At 45.6% G+C, this 16,604-nt stretch overlaps 1 protein-coding gene across 1 annotated transcript in view; it reads right to left on the bottom strand.

The window, feature by feature from the left end:
* Positions 1-15,552, bottom strand: part of Pc (pyruvate carboxylase) — a 104,139-nt gene extending 88,587 nt beyond the window's left edge. The window contains exons 1-2 of the mRNA XM_036201217.1: positions 15,461-15,552; positions 11,985-12,018 (exon numbers count right to left, since the gene is read on the bottom strand). The gene's annotated coding sequence lies outside the window, so the exon portion shown is untranslated. The remainder of the gene's footprint in view (positions 1-11,984; positions 12,019-15,460) is intronic.
* Between the last annotated feature and the right edge of the window lie 1,052 nt (positions 15,553-16,604).

The following is a 16,604-nucleotide window of genomic DNA, read 5'->3' as shown; positions in this document are numbered from 1 at the left end:
GGTGGCGGGGCCCCCAAAAAGAGACAAAAACAACACTGGCTCATTGGAACATTTATTTTGTAGAATTAAGTGTTGCCTGGTTCTTGAATCAAAAAGAAAACCAGTTAAGAGTCTTTAACTATTATTTTGTCCCCTGAGAGCTTCTGCCTAGTAAAGATGAGTCATTTAATCTCTCTGAACCTGAGGTCTATCAACAAGAGAGAGACTACAGCTCTCACCAATCCTGGTGAGATCTGCTCCAAGAAACAACACTAACCATAAAATCACACACACTAAGAGACTAGCACCAACACGGAAACAGCCAGCTGCATTGGCGGTGTTAGGGGAGCTCAGGCTGACCTCAAATCCCAGTATCTGGTTGAACTTGGATGGCTGATAGTCAGGGGAGAACCTGCCATTGTTAAATTCTTACATTTGGTCTCTTCCTCTTGAGGTGGTGGTAGCGCATGCCTTTAATCACAGCACTCGAGAGGCAGAGGCAAAGGCAGGTGAATCTCTGTGAGTTTGAGGCCAGCCTGGGCTACAGAGTGAGTTCCAGGAAAAGCGCTACACAGAGAAATCCTGTCTCAGAAAAGCAAAACAAACAAACAAACAAAAAGACTACTAGCTGGGCAGTGGTGGCACACACATTTAATACCAGGCAGAGGCAGGTGGATCTCTGAGTTCAAGGCCAGCCTGATCTATACAGTGAGTTCCAGGACAGCTAGGACTGTTACACAGAGAAACCCAGTCTCAAAAAATCCAACCAATTAATAAATAAATAATAAAAATAAAAAATAAAGGTTAGGGATGCACCTCAGTGCTAGAAAGCTTGCCAGGCATACACAAGGCCTTGAGGTTCAAGTCTCAGCACCACAAAAAAATGTAAGGGAGTTTAACCTATTGTTTATTAGAATGCCAACTAACAAATCATTACTAAAGATGGGAGGTCCAGACCATCTACAACTCAAGTAATGAAATAATCATAGCTGAAAGTTTTTCCTCATAAGGCACTTACATTTACCTTCAGCCCCTTTGGCTCATGGGAAGAAATGAGCTAATGAACTTATTGGTGGCCCTTTGTACATGCTGAGTTACACTTTCCCCTCACAGTTTAACTCTGGTACACCTGGGTGGAGCCCTTTGAGTTGATCCTAGTTGTAGTCCACTGAGTTATTTAGATGTGCAGATCATTCTTCATCAAATTTGGAAAGTTTCTGATTATTATTTCTTCAATAGTCTGAGCATGTCTTGTCTTTCTCGAATTCCTGCCGTGTGTTGGTTCACATGCCCTTCTGATGGTGTTCTGCCTGCCTGAGGTCTTGCTCCTTTCCCTCCAGGCATCTTTCTTCCTGATCCTCCATCGGCCTGTTCTTGGGTTTGCTGGTTCTTGCATCTTCTTGCTCTGCTGTGGATCCCCTCTAGTGGCAGTTTCGGCTCCAGAGCACCTATGTGGTTCTCTTGTCCAGTCTAACATATGCTGGTAATCTCTCTTCAAAGAACCGTCTTTTGATTTTTGTTTTCATATTTTCCTTTATTTGATTTATTTGAAATGGAGCATTTTTTTTTAATTGTCTATTTATTATGTATATAGCATGTATGACCAGAAGAGGGCACCAGATCTCATTACAGATGGTTGTGAGCCACCATGTGGTTGCTGGGAATTGAACTCGGGACCTTTGGAAGAACAGTCAGTGCTCTTCACCTCTGAGCCATCTCTCCAGCCCAAAATGGAGCATTTTAAGCCTTTGTCTAGACAGCAATTCTCAACCTGTGGGCCACAACCCTTTTAGGGGTCACACATCAGATATCCTGCATATCAGCTATTTATTTACATTATGATTCAAAACAGTAGCAAAATTACAGTTACGAAGTAGCAAAGAAATAATTTTATGGTGGGGGGGGTCACCACAATGTGAGGAACTGTATTAAGGGGTCACAGTAGTAGGAAGGTTGAGAACTACTTACTGGTCTATAAAGTCTACTACCTAGGCTTTCTTTTTTCTTTTTTCTTCAAGACAGGGTCTCTGTGTGTAGTTTTAGTGCCTGTCCTAGAACTCACTCTGTAGACCAGGCTGGACTCAAACTCAGAGATCTGACTGGCTCTGCCTCCCGAGTGCTGGGATTACAAGCATGCATCACCAGTTACCACCGCCGCCGCCTGGCTTACCTGGGCTTTCTTGGGGACACTTTCTTCTGATGGGTTCTTTCTTTTGAGTGTGTCTCATAATTTTTCGTTGAAAACATGAATACATATTTCAGTCATTTTTCTTGGATAAATGTGCCTCAATTGTTGCACATTTCTGGTTAACTTCCAGAGAGTTCTAAATGGAAAGATTTTTCACCAAATTCACCATTCTTACTCTACCGCTCCTTGGAGAACAATACCTTATGCGGCATTTAGAAAAACAGTTTTTCTGCAGGGCTGGAGCTCTGTGAGGCTAGCCTGGTCTACAGAGAGAGTGCCAGGACAACCAGAGTTACAGAGGAAACTCTGTCTTGCAAAACAAAAAAGGGTAAGGGGGGTTGTCTCCAGAACAAACTTTTAGAGAAAACAGATTTTTTAAAAAGCCAAACTTGAAAGTACTTTGTACTCAATCTTAAACTCCAAGTACTATTACAAAGTAATAATTTTCTCAGCCTGGCATAGTGGAAGGATGAGGCAGTTGGATTTCTGTGAATTCAAGACCAGCCTGGTCTACATAGTGAGTTCTAGGACAGTCAGCACTATGTAGAGAAACCCTGTCAGTGAGAGTGAGGGGGTGGGGGAGACTGGAGAGATGGCTCAGCAGTTAAGAGCACTGGCTGCTCTTCCAGAGGACCAGGGTTCAATTCCCAACACCCACACGGTAGCTCTCAACTGTCTGTAATCCAGTTCAGTGATTTGACACCCTCATGCAGACATAAATGCAGGCAAAACACCAATGCATATCAAATAAAAATAAATCACAAAAAGAGAAAGGAAGGAATATTCTCCATTTAAAAATAAAAAATACTTTGAGTTGATTATTTAAAAATTAAAATGGGCTCGGGTACAGCTCAGTAGTGGAATGCTTGCTTAGTTAGTTTGCTTAGGACGCACAAGGTCCTGTGTTCAATCCCCCCCACCTCAAAATCAAAACTAAACTAAAGCACACTAGAAAGAAAAGACTTGAAAGTCCAGAAAAACATTCAGTGAAGCCTTATAATATAACCAAACTAGACATGGTGTAGATTTTGCTTTACAGCCCATTTTATGTGAAAGTTTCATAGGTCTTGTTCTATGGTAATAAAACTGGAATGACAGTTTGATTAGGGTACAGGAGCTATTTTTAAAGGCAACATCACATGACTCCAAACAGACTGCATATAGAACAACCATCTTTCTTCTGGTGGACATTTTGGTGACTTCCCAATTTCTGCTGTAAGAACAGTCATTTGATCTACTACACTTCCGATTGCACTTTTCAAATTAGACTGCTGTTTTATATTTTTTAAGTTTTAATCTCTACCTCCTTCTATTTAAATGTCCTGTCTTATGATATAGCACATCTCTCTTTTTTTATGAAGAAAATCTGTCACTTAGTGACAGTCACCCCTAGGTATTTGAGGAGGAATTCACTCCAGGTCCCATCTTGAATATCAAAATCTTCAAAAGTTTAAGTTCCTTATATAAAAGGGCATATGTGCATGTAACCCCCACACATCCTCTTGTTGCCTTCATTTCTAGATTACTTATAATGCCTGTGGCAACATCAATGTCATGAAAACAGCTACTATACTATATTGCTTAGAGAATAATGTCAAAGAAAAGAACCTGTCTGAATCTACAGATGTGGGACCCAAAACATGGAAGGCCAACTATATTCTCACACACTTAAAAAAAAATGTGTTTGTATGTGTGTGCAGTGCCTGAGGAAGCCAGAAGAGGCCATGAGATTCTTTAGAACTAGCATTACAGGCAGTTGTGAGCCACCCACTGTGGGCAAGTCTCTCAAAAGCAGCAAATGCTCTTAACCACTGAGCCATCTCTCAAGCCATCCCCTCCTCACACACAATTTTGTTGTTTTGGGAAGACAGAGTTTTACTATGTAGCTCTGTCTAGCCTGGAACTCACAACACAGCAGGCTAGTTTCAAACTCAGAGAAAGACACATGCCTATGCCTCTGCCTCTCAAGTCCTGGGATTAAAGTCATACACCACGATGCCTGGTCCCTCCCCACACTTTCACTCATACATTTTTTTTTTAATCATAGTATCCCTACATTACTTAAAGGAGGAACACCGAATCATAGGAAAGGAAAGACTATGTTTAAAATTCCTGCAGGAGTTGGGCCCTAACACCATTTAGTTCTTCCTTGTCCATGGAGATACATTCCAAGATGCCCAGTGCATGACTGAAACTTCTGAAAGTACTGATCCCCATTTGAACTGTTTTTTCCTATACAGAGACCTAGTATAATAAAGTTTAATTTTTAGGTTAGGCATTATAAAAGATTAACAGTAATAATTAGTAAAATAGAAGTTAGAATAATACACTGCTAGGAAAATAATAATTTCTCATAACTTATACTGTGCTTATCTTTTTTGTTTGGTTTTACAGCTTTTTGTTTTTGTTTTACTTTTTATGTCTATGGGTATTTTGCATGTATTTTTGTGCAATTGTGTGTGCACAGTTCTTGCAGAGGCCAGAAAAGGGCTTCAGATCCTCAGAAACTAGAGTTACAGACATTCTTAGCGGCCATATGGTTGCGTAGAACCAGAGCAGGGTCCTTTGCAAGAGCAACAAATACTGTTACCTGCTGAGCCATCTCTCCAGGTCCTGTTTTGCATTGTTTTTGTTTTTGAGCTAGGGTAACTCTGGCTAGGCAGAAACTATGTAGAGGGCTGGCCTTTGCTTCCCAGGAGCTGGGATTAAAAGTGTGAACTATTGGGCTGGAGAAATGGCTCAGAGGTTAAGAGCACTGACCTCTCTTCCAGAGGTCCTGAGTTCAATTCCCAGCAACCACATGGTGGCTCACAGCCATTTGTAATGAGATCTGGTGCCCTCTTCTGGCCTGCAGTCAAACATGATGTATATACATAATAAATAAATAAAAAGTGTGAACTATCACCAGGATGGTGGTGGCAATACCCGACTTCACACCTGGCTTGATCTCACTTTTCTTGTGCTGGTGTGAGATCACACAATGTGAAATCTACATGATGAATGAAGCAAACTAGACAGCACAGGCATTGTGGCATAATCTAAGGCTTCTATACAAGTGTCAGGGCCACTTGCTCAAGCTCTGTACATTCCAGCACAATTGAGCTGAAGACCAAGATGGCTGTGAAGTAGCTGACAGGTGGGTTTCCTATAGTATGGGTTTACTGAGCAAAGGGGTAATTTGTGTCCTAGGCAGTGAGGATTAGGACACCCAAGAGACTTTGTCAGGCTATTTAGAACAGTGGGTAATTTGTAACAAATTATTTATGGAATTTTACACTTAATGTTTTTTTGGAAATAGGTTAACCACAGATAACTCAGTCAAAAACAAAACCCTGGCTAGAAAAATTAATTCAAATGGATCCATGACCTAAAAGCAAGGCCTAAAACCACAAAACTCTTAGAAGGATATAGGCTAAATGTCACCCGACAATGATTTTTTCTTAAGGTTTATTTTATGTGTGTATGTGCATTGCTGGCACCCAAGAAAGTCAGAAAGTTGAAAGCTCCTCAGGCATCAGGCATATAAATGGTACACAGATATGTATAGGCAGGCAAAATAACCATACATAAACATTTCTTCAAAAAAAATACTCAAATTATGGTGGGGAAATCCTGCTGAGGAATCTATAATGCAATCCTGCCAATTTCTCCCCAGCTCAAAGGTCTTTTTCTTGAGAACTCTGTAGACCTCCATACTTAACCACATGAGGTCACAAAGCACAGACATGGAGAGAGAGACAGCTGCAGAAATAATTCTCAGGCAGGTCCACCCTCCACTCCCACAAGTTTCCTGAGACCAACTCAAGAACCAAGACAGAATCCTACATCTGTTTATCATCTCAGCTCCAATCTCTAATGAGAATGTGATGGTAATAGCCCCTTCCAACAGGCTGGTAAAGCTGCACTGGGAGGTCTGGGAGAGGCCACGTTATCCCCACTACAGCTAGAGAAACTGAAGGCAACCCAGATTCCAGTCGCCAAGACTTCTCAGTGACCAAGCCTGACTGACCAAAAAGTAAGAATTCTTAAGTTCCACATTCTCTTTCTCTTTGGGGGAAAAAAGAAAATATGTATGAAATAGTGAAGGGAATGCCAGGCCTGGACTTAAAAGACCAAGGCCCAGATTCTAGTCACTGACATGAATTTTGCAACTGGTCAGTGTCAGACAGACTCCCTGACAGCTACACAGAACCCAAGCTCTACCTATTTTGTAGGATGTGAGACCATAAGCAGATGAATCAGATCCAGCACAAGGGTTCAGCATGGTAGAGAAGTGGAGAGGGAAGTTAGCAATAGTGTTTCTGTGCAGGGCACAAGGGCTTTAAAACCACCCTATCTGAGTCAAAATGGCAATGAATCATAGATCTGCTTAGCAGCCAGATTGAAAAGCTAAGACCTAATTTCATCTGGGCCAGGGGTCCTTGAATTATGAGGAAAATAGGCACTTGCAGAGTAAGTACTAAAAGTTGCTTAGGAAAGTAATGTGCATCTCAGAATTGTTTCCTTATTTAGGGAGCTTCTAGATTCCAGAAAGATTTAGGATTAAGTACATATGTGCTGAAAAAGTTAAAGCCATGGTAGTACTAATTTTGCGTTAAGTAATCTTGCTTAGGCAGCGGCAGCGGTGGTGCATGCCTTAATCCCAGCATTTGGAAAGCAAAAGCAGGTGGATCTGAGTTCCAGGCCAATTTAATCTACAGAGCAAGTTCCAGGCCAGCCAGGCTACCCAGAGAAACCATCTCAAAATACCAAAAATAAAAAAGGAAGGAAGGAAAAAAGGAATCTCTGTGTGTGAATCGGAAGCTCATCTTTTAGTGAAATGGGGGGATCTGTAGGACCCTGGCCCCCATTTTGGGTAACTGTTGCCTTGCTTGCTGACCTTGACCTTGATATCCTCCCTATGCTAATTCTCTGCCAGGTTCCACCCTCCTGAATGCTTAAGGGAAACTCCTTGTCTTTGTATCTAGCATATGGGGCGTTAACAGCTTCTATGCAAGATTGTAAAACATCAGTAGCGAACTTCTGCCCTCCGGGGTTCTCCCATTGTGCTGTAAACCTGTATTTAAGACCTCCTCTCTCCTTTAATAATATAGGGCATTCAACATTTAAAATAAATAAATAAATAATAAAAACAGGAAAAAATAATCCTAATACTGCACCCTTTTAATATAATAATATATTCCTAATGCTGCACCCTTTTAATATAATAAACAAAAAAGTTCCATGCCGGGCGGTGGTGTTGCACGCCTCTAATCCCAGCACTCGGGAGGCAGAGGCAGGGGATCTCTGAGTTCGAGGCCAGCCTGGGCTACCAAGTGAGTTCCAGGCACTTGGGAGGCAAAGGCAGGAGGATCACAAGTTCAAAGCCAGTCTGGGATACATAGCCTGAACTATACTGTGAGACATGTCTTAAAAAAGAAAAAGATGGGAGGCAGTGGCAGGTGGATCTCTGTGAGTTTGACTACAAAGAGTTCTAGGACAGCCAGGGCTATACAGAGAAACCTTGTCTCAAGAGAAAAAGAAAAGACCACATGGCAAACAATGTTCCACATTATGATAGTCATTAGGGAAATCTAAATTGAAACCATAATGAGCTACCATAATATACATTTTAAAGAGTGAAAACAGAAAACATTGGTGATTGCCAATGCTGGGGAAGGTGGAAAGTGACTAGAACTCTCTGTTACTGATGGGAATATAAAATAGAGTAAGCACTTTGGAAGGCTCTAACAGCACCTGTGATCTAACCACTCCACTCCTAGGCAAAGAAATATGTGCCCATAAAAAAGACTTGAACAGATGTATGAAGATGTAGCTCAGTTGTGGAGTGCTTGACCAGCACACGCGTGCACGCACCTGTGTACACACGCACACGCACACGAGCGCGCACGCACACACACACACACACACACACACACACACACACACACACACACACACACACACACACACACACACACACACACACACGTGCGCACACACAACTCCTGCAACAGTCTACCTATGGAAAATTCCAGAAATATGCAGACCAATATCCAGGAACAGAAAGCAGTTTTGTGGTTACTTGGGGGTTGGAGGAGTCAGAGATATTCCAATGGTTAAGAGCATTGCTCTTCCAGAAGACCCAAGTTTGGTTCACAACACCATGTGGAGTTGTTCACAACCATCCGGAAAATCCAGCCCCAGCGTGATCTGACTCTTTGTTTACCCGTACAAGCCCATGTGCACACACACCCAATACCTTTTTTTCTTTCTTTTTCTCCTCTTTACCCACCCCACCCCATCCCCCACCCCCAATAATGTTTCTCTGTGTAGCTTTGGAGCCTGTCCTGGAACTCACTCTGTAAACCAGGCTGGCCTCAAACTCACAGTCTGCCTCTGCCTCCCAAGTGCTGGGATTAAAGGTGTGTGCCACCAACACCCAGGGTTGGCAATGGGACTCCATGCCTGTAAATTCCAACAATCCTGAGGCTGAAACAGGATCACTACAAACCAAGGCTAGCTTGGGCTACATGGTAAATTCCAGGCAACAGCAAAATACTGTCTCAAAAAAAAAAAAAAGAAAAGAAAACTTCAAAACTAAAAAATAATTAAATAAAGCCTGACAGGAATATGCTTAAGAAAAATTTAAGATTTGGCTTAATTTATTAGATTTATAGGAGCAATTAAAATATTAAGGGGTTTTTAATCAGGCAATTGGAAGAAATAATAAAATAATTAAGGGAAGGTGACTGTAATTTATAAATTCAATTTAAAAATTTCAAGTAAGTTTAATGAATTATTCAAAAGAAACCAACATTAATCAAAGGGCCCTTCAAAGTGATTAAGTTTTTCTAAACTCATAACTAGAATGGAAAGTTTCAGAACTTAAACTTAAATTAAACTTAAAAGTCCTTAAAAGGAAGAACTAGAGTTTTAAATTTTAACAAATCAAAACTCAAAGTTTAAACCCTTTAATTCCAGCAGAAGGCAGGAGGATGGATCTCTGGGAGTTTGAGGCCAGCCAAGGCTACACAGCAAGACCTTGTCTCAAAAAAAAAAAAATTTTTTTTTAACCAAAGTCACTATGAATAATATTTGGCATTACTCAAAGCTCCATGGGTCAGATAGAGTATGGCACCTACAATCTCACCCAAACATGCCACTCACCTGCCACCTCACAAAGCTCACCAAGACACTGAGGCTTTCGGAATCTCAGTTCTCTTATGCATGAAAGGACTGTCTCTCAAAATAAATACTATATTTACTTCATTATTAACAAATTCCTTATCGATGGACAGCACATCAGTGGGGAAAACACTCGGAAGTGTAAAGCAAGTGCAGAGATAAGAAGTGACAGCCTGATCCTCTTAGTCAGGCAGGTGGCACAGACCCTGGGCTGACCAGGGAGACAGGAGACTGAAGCATGACTCAGCACAGCCGGCTGGTGGAATTTTCCCTGAAGCCTCAGCCTGGGATGTCATGTTGCATGTCGGTCAGGAGAGAGCTGCCAGGTCTCTGGCCACCCCACACTCACAGCTGGAGCAGTGTACCTCCAGAAGCCTTGCCATACCTCAGGCCTGGGCCCCAGCCCTGGTGGCAAATTAAGACGAGGAGCGACGTGCAAGCTGCAGGCTGAGGTGGGTCGACAGACTTGGGTTTTGCCTTCTGGCTGGATATTTAATCACAACAGCCCACACCCACCTCCCTCTGAGATCCCCCGGAGAAAGGAGAAAGCGGCAGGGCAGGGCGGAGAGGCTCCAGCTAAGATGACAGAGTCTTGGTTACAGTAACTAAGGAAAGCTCTCGGGAAGTAGCAGGGTCCTGGGAACCCAGAAGCAGAACATGCTTTGACAACCCAAATGACCTGGGAGTAGCCCTTTCTTGGTGACTAATTTTCTGTTCTAACTGATGGATTTGGGATGGATTTGTCATCCATAAAAGATGAAAGCCTTAAAAACAAATGAAGGGAAAAAACAACAAACACAGGATCAGCATCCTGGATTTGGCTCATGAACCTTCTCTGGGCTTCATTTTCTTACATACTAGGCCCCAAACTAAGAATTAGTAGCTGGGTGGTGGAGGTAGCCCACCGAGAACTTAAACCCCAGCACTCAGGAGGCAGAGGCAGGTGGATCTCCGTGAGTTCAAGGCCAGCCTGGTCTACAAAGTGAGTTCCCGGACAGCCAGGGCTATGAAACACAGTGAAGTCTGTCTCTGGGAGAGAAAAAAAATTAGTGTACAGAGGCAGAAAGAGAAGAGGATGGAATGGAAAACATGGTAGAGTGTGTCACAGATCCACAGAACAGACCATTTCCAATAGGTACCTGTCTGTCTGCCTTTTCTCCATGGACTTTCAAAGGAGACTCTGGCAGAGTTGAAAACACCCACTACTGACCCAAGGTGCAGGACGAGGGAAATGTGGAAGATCTCAAAAGTGATCAGTTCTAGGCTGGAGAGTCAGCTCAACAGCTAAGAGCACTGGCTACTCTTCCGGAGGACTCTGGTTTGGATCCTAGCACCAACACACAACCAGAGGGATATGGTACCTTCCTGTCTCCTCAGATACTGCATGCATGTAGTGCACAGACAAAACACCCATACACACAAAATCTGAGAGGCCACTCATGGGTCGAGAAGAGAGAATACCCTCAGAAAATTCTTTGTACAATGAGTAGAAAGCCAAGAAAAATCCCCGTCCAAAAGAATCTCTACTCCACAATAAACATGAGCACTGGAGAAAGTTAAGAAACGAAGTCCCCAGGGTCCCTAGCTATAAAACAGGGAGAGCAGCACATCTACCTTCAGAGGGAGGGAAAGAATATCTCTTCTTACAAATCAGAGACTGGACTGGAGAAGGATGTGTGGTCCAACCAAGTGCCTTAAAATTCAGGATGAACCCATAACCTAGAGAAAGCCCCAAGGTAGACGCTTTAAGAGTGTCAGGTCTTGGGGCTGGAGAGATGGCTCAGAGGTTAAGAGCATAGGCTGCACTTCCAGAGGTCCTGAGTTCAATTCCCAGCATCCACATGGTGGCTCACAACCATCTGTAATGAGATCTGGTGCCCTCTTCTAGCCTGCATGGATACATGCAGGCAGAATACTGTGTACAAAATAAATAAATACTTAAAAAAAAAAAGTGTCAGGTCTGCTAGGCATGATGGTACACACCTTTACTTGGGAGGCAGAGGCAGGCAGATATCTGAGTCCAGGCCAACATGCTCTACAGAGCCAGTTCCAGAACAACCAGAGCTATACAGAGAAAGTGTCAGATTATAGAGGACAGTGCTCAATGCTGCTGAATAGTAGGTGGGGAGAAAAAAGGACAATTCTGCCTTTACCCTTGTCCTTGTGACTGCTAGGCGTCAGAGAAGTGGGCCAAGTGTTTTTTACAACTAGCGGATAAAAGCCACCTCTCCCGCCATCAGCGGCATACATCTCCAGGCTCAGTGGGCAGCCAGTGCTCTCAACAGCTGAGTGCCACCACGATGCCTGTCTGAGTATGGGGTCTTCTCAAGGGCTGCACAGAAGGGATGCTTCCTATAGGTCAGTGCAACCATCCCTAGCCCAGTTTCCCAAGCCACACCCTTCCAGAAAAAAGGGCCTCCTGCTGCAGCTGGCCAGCTGCCAACTGGAGTCTGCAGGGAACCAGATGTCACCTTCCTGTGAAAACCCAGAAACAAATTCAAAGATCAAGATGCAGTGGAGATTTTCCAAAAGCCAAGAGTGTGGCCTTTTGTACCTACTGAACTTGAAAGACGAGTGTGTACTAGGATTGCAGAGTCTTGAGAACCCCCATACAATGGGATGATGGCCTGGGCTCAGGCTCAGAACTCACCCTTGGTGTCAGCTTTCCAGATGGCAGATGCTAGCTGAGAAAGAAGAGGAAAAAAATATTATTCTCATTTCTCCAGATGCTCCCCAGAGAACCTAGGAGTGTCAGGAACACTGGGAGCCATAGAACCACTTGTTCTCTAAGGCTACCTTGCTACCTGCATTGCTACTCTGCCACCCAATCGTCTATAAAATGTGGGGCAACATCAATAACTGATGAGAGAGATAGGGGCTTTGAACCTGTGGTTTTTCTGCCTCAGACTGGAGTTGCACACAGGCCTGTACAGAGGCAGAAGAATCAGATTCAAAGTCTATCTCAAAAAGTAAAAAACATGGCTCAGTGGTAAGACACTTGTTCTTGCAGAGGGCCCAGGTTCCCTTCCCACAGGCACATGACAGCTCACAACCTTCTGTAACTCCAATTCCCGGGGATATGACACCTCTGCATTACATGGGCACTAAGCATGCACGTGGTACAAATACATACATATACATGCAGGCAAAACGTCCATAACATGTAAAATATAAACAAAACCAGGATGCAGCTCAGTGGTATAGCACTTGCCTAGTATGTATGGGACCCAAGGCCCAATCCCCCCAGCACTAAAAGAGGAAAAAGGCATGCTCTGTACTCTGACAAGGGCCAACATGCAATAAGCGTTTAAGGAAAACCCTTGTCTGCAACCACATGAAAGAACAAAAACTCAGTTTCTGTTTCCTCCAGAGTGCTTTCTTTCCCTCCTCCAGCTCCAGATGCACGTTCTCCAGGCAGCTGTGTCTAACCTTCAAGCGCTACCTGCGCTCCTGGTTTTCTGATGCTGGCCTATCTCACTGTGCAACTTGACACTAATGAAGCACAGGCCTACGTGACCTGCCGTGCATCTTCTATTTCCACCACCCCCAACTTTCCTCTAATCCTCTCTTGCTGAGGCCCCTCCTTGCCATACTGAAGAGCACACCCCACTGTTTAAGAGCCCCCACCCCAGGAATGTGCAGGGAGTATGTAGCCACTTTGGAGACTCTGTAGAGTACTTTTCCAAAGGCCACTCACTTGTGGGCAGCTCAGGCTACTAGTCAATAAACAGCAAAATAGGAGCCACAGACCAGGAATCTCACTTGTCCACAGAGCCAGTTGCCGTGATCGATTATGTCAAAAGGAAATAGAATGTTTGGGGCATTTAATTCAATACAACATTTACTGATTACTGCCTTGCATAGAGATCCATGCCAGAAGGCACAGGATCTGCCCAAAAAGTGCCAATAAGCGGTTACAGACCAATTTTAGAAGGCAAAAGTGGGGTGAAACATGAGAGGCAGCCAGCAGGACCTGAGTCCAGGGCTAGTTCCAGCCATGCCATTCCTACTTGGATGATTGAATTGTGTCACCCCTCTGTATGCAAAGTCCCTATCACAGAGGGGCAATACACACACACCAACACATACATGTACACACAAATACACACATGTTGGCTTTTTTTGTTTGGTTTTTCGAGACAGGGTTTCTCTGTGTAGCTTTGTGCCTTTCCTGGAACTCACTTGGTAGTCCACGCTGGCCTCGAACTCACAGAGATCCGCCTGGCTCTGCCTCCCAAGTGCTGGGATTAAAGGCGTGCACCACCACCGCCCGGCTGGCTTTTTTTTTTTTTTTTTTAAACCTCATGACAAGGTTTCTCTGTGTAGCAATGGCGTGTACAACCACTGCCCAGCTTGTTGCCGAGATTTTATGGTGTAGCTTCTGGCATTAATTACTAGGAAACACAATCTTTTCACAGCAAACTTCCTGCCTCCGGCTCTTGCAATCTTTCCATCTCCTCTTCCACAATGTTCCCAGAACCTTAGTTGCAAGAGTGATTTGTAAAAGTATCCACTGGGACTGAGTGGTGCACGCCTTTAATCCCAGCACTCGGGAGGCAGAGGCAGGCAGATCTCTGTAAATCCGAGGCTGCCCTGGTCTACAAAGTGAGCTCCAGGACAGCAGGGCTACACACACAAAAAAAAACCTGTCTCAAAAAAAATTTTTAATTAGCCGGGCAGTGGTGGCACACACCTGTAATCCCAGCACTTGGGAGGCAGAGCCAGCCAGATCTCCGAGTTCAAGGCCAGCCTGGTCTACAGAGCGAGATCCAGGACAGGCACGAAAACTACACAGAGAAACCCTGTCTTGAAAAACCAAAAAAAAAAAAAAAAAAAAAAAAAAGTTGAGAATTAACAGTGAAGCACAATAAACCAACAAGCTTTAGCTGCAAGAAGACTCAGCATGCCCACCCCCAGCATGAGTATTTGCATCATATACAGGGAAAGGGTGACATGCAGGAGGCTAGCCAGGACTGCTGGAGGCAGTGGGTGAGGGAGCAACTGGGAAGGCTCATGGCAAAGATCCGGGGAGTAAGTATCTAGTTTGTTTTTTGAGACAGGGTTTCTGTATAGTCCTGGCTGCTCTGGAACGAACTCTGTAGACCAAGCTGGCCTCACACCCAGGGACTCGCCTACCTCTACCTCCCAAGTGCTGGGATTAAAGATGTGAGCCACCACCGCCCGGCTAGTTGGCTCTTTGAGCCTCAGTTTTCTCAGAGAATGGTAGTAATTAACCTTGGCCGACCTTTTTCTTAAAATTAAGAGACCTTCAGGTTTTTAAGAATTTCAAAGCTGCCAGAGACCTAGAGATCTTGCTTGACTCTTAAGTTTGTGAGGTGAGGAAAGAGCCCTGCAAAGGTAAAACAAGTCGTTCAAAGAGCGCAGGGCAAGTAACTCTGGAAGGAACCTGGAGCACACGTCCTCACAGCCAGGGTTTTCGTGCCCACACCCCCCAAACGCACTTCATAACCTTTTGTAAGCTATAGAAATAACGGGCTGCGCCCAGGCACACCTCACTGCATCTTAGGAGCCTCAGAATTTCTTCCACACCCGAACCCAAGTTGGAACCCAGGGGCTCTCAGGAGCTTCCCTGGGAGACGTGGTACAGACTTCTGGAGCAAGGAAAAGTCTCTCTGACGTTCCCTGCACGGGTTTCACACATCTGGTATTACCGGGAACAACTAGGGCGCCCCATTCTGACAGCCTGGAGTTCGCGCCCTCAGGAAGCTGGCGCGAAGCACTTTAGGGCTTGGAGCGTCAGTCTCTCCATCTGGAAAATGGGCCCCTGAGAGCAGGACTAGGGCCAATCAATGCGAGCCACCGGGGGGCGGGACGAGTCGCCTGCGCCTGAAGGATGCTTCAGCAGCTGCGGGCTCCCGGGCACCCCGAACAAGGGAGGGGGGCGGGCCCGTGCCGACCCGGTGCCTGGGGAGGGGGAGGGACTGAGCACGTCGTGTCGCGCCGCGTCGCGCACAGCCCGCAGCAGTCTCCCCCAGCAGTCACTTGCGGAGCCCGCGCCGCCTTGGCGCGCGCTACCCTTACATAAGCGTCCTCGGCGCCGGCGCGTCCCCACCCACAGCGACCTGCAGCAGGAAGAGGAAGGTGCGGAGCGCCGCGGACACTCACCTCCGCCCCACCGCCGCACACCGTGGCTGCCGCCTCTGACGGCCTCTGCCTCCACTGACAGGGAACAGCTGCGGTCTCCGCGCAACCGAACTTGCTGCAGCGCCGGCCCCGCCCATCAGACTTCCTATTGGTCGATGTAGCCCAACCCCTCCTAGGATTGGATGAATGGGTCTATCATTCACCGCTCCCCCTTTCAGGACTCCTCCCTGCACCCACCTACCCCTCTGGTTCAAGCTTTGGCGCCTCACATCAGCCCCGCCCCTCGCGTCTCCGGAGGACCTGCTGATTGGTGAAGAGGCGTGGAGAGCCCACCCCCTACGCGCCACCGCCTACACCCTTTTCTCGTAAGCCTCACGTGGGCCGTCTGGCGTGGCCGGAGCCCGCAATAGGCGGAAGTGGTCCGGCTTCAGCTCCTCCTGATTGGCTGTGGCGGGGGTGGGGACGTGCGATTCATTCACTGGGGTAGCACGTGTCTCTTGAACCGCAATCATAACAGATGCACGGGGATTGGGGCAGCGCTGCCAGACGCAGGTACACGTTAGCGGATAGAGAAGAGGTCGCAGGAAAAGCATTAGGGAAGGGCGTGAGGAAGGAGAAAGCGCGGGCACCACTCGCGGTTGCGTGTCTGCGTCCTGTAGTAGCTGCGTGAGTGGGGTTGGTGGTCAGGAGCCCGCCTCTGTGTGACCTTGGAGCAGCAGCTTCACGTCTCTGAGCTCCGTTCCCTAATCTGTAAAGCCGGGCAGCTCAGATCTTAAAGGTTAACTTTCTAGAAGGTTTGGCTAACTAACGAAAGGAAAGCTTCATAATGTGGGCTCTGTGCCAAACCAGGAGTGAGAAGTCACCAAAGCGAAAGTCCTGCCTTCCAGTGACAGGAGACCAGACAATAAACACAATCTATAGTCCATCATCATTCAAGGCCAAGAAGAGAAAAATAAACCACTTCCTGACAGGACAATCAAGAATTATGAGAACATCGCGTTAAACAATAATTGCTTATTGACTCTGATTCTGCTATGTAGAGCTTGCCACTGGGCTGCTGGGCAAGCTGGCACAGGTATGGAATACCAGCACTTAGAAGACTGAAGCAAGAGGATTTTGAGTTCGAGGTCGGCCTCTGCAGTGTGTCCTCCCAAAAAAAAAAAAA

Source organism: Onychomys torridus, chromosome 1 (genome assembly GCF_903995425.1).
Source record: "Onychomys torridus chromosome 1, mOncTor1.1, whole genome shotgun sequence".
Classification (NCBI taxonomy): domain Eukaryota; kingdom Metazoa; phylum Chordata; class Mammalia; order Rodentia; family Cricetidae; genus Onychomys; species Onychomys torridus.
The sequence above is the reverse complement of the archived record's forward strand: the minus strand, read 5'-3'. Positions and strand labels throughout refer to the sequence as shown.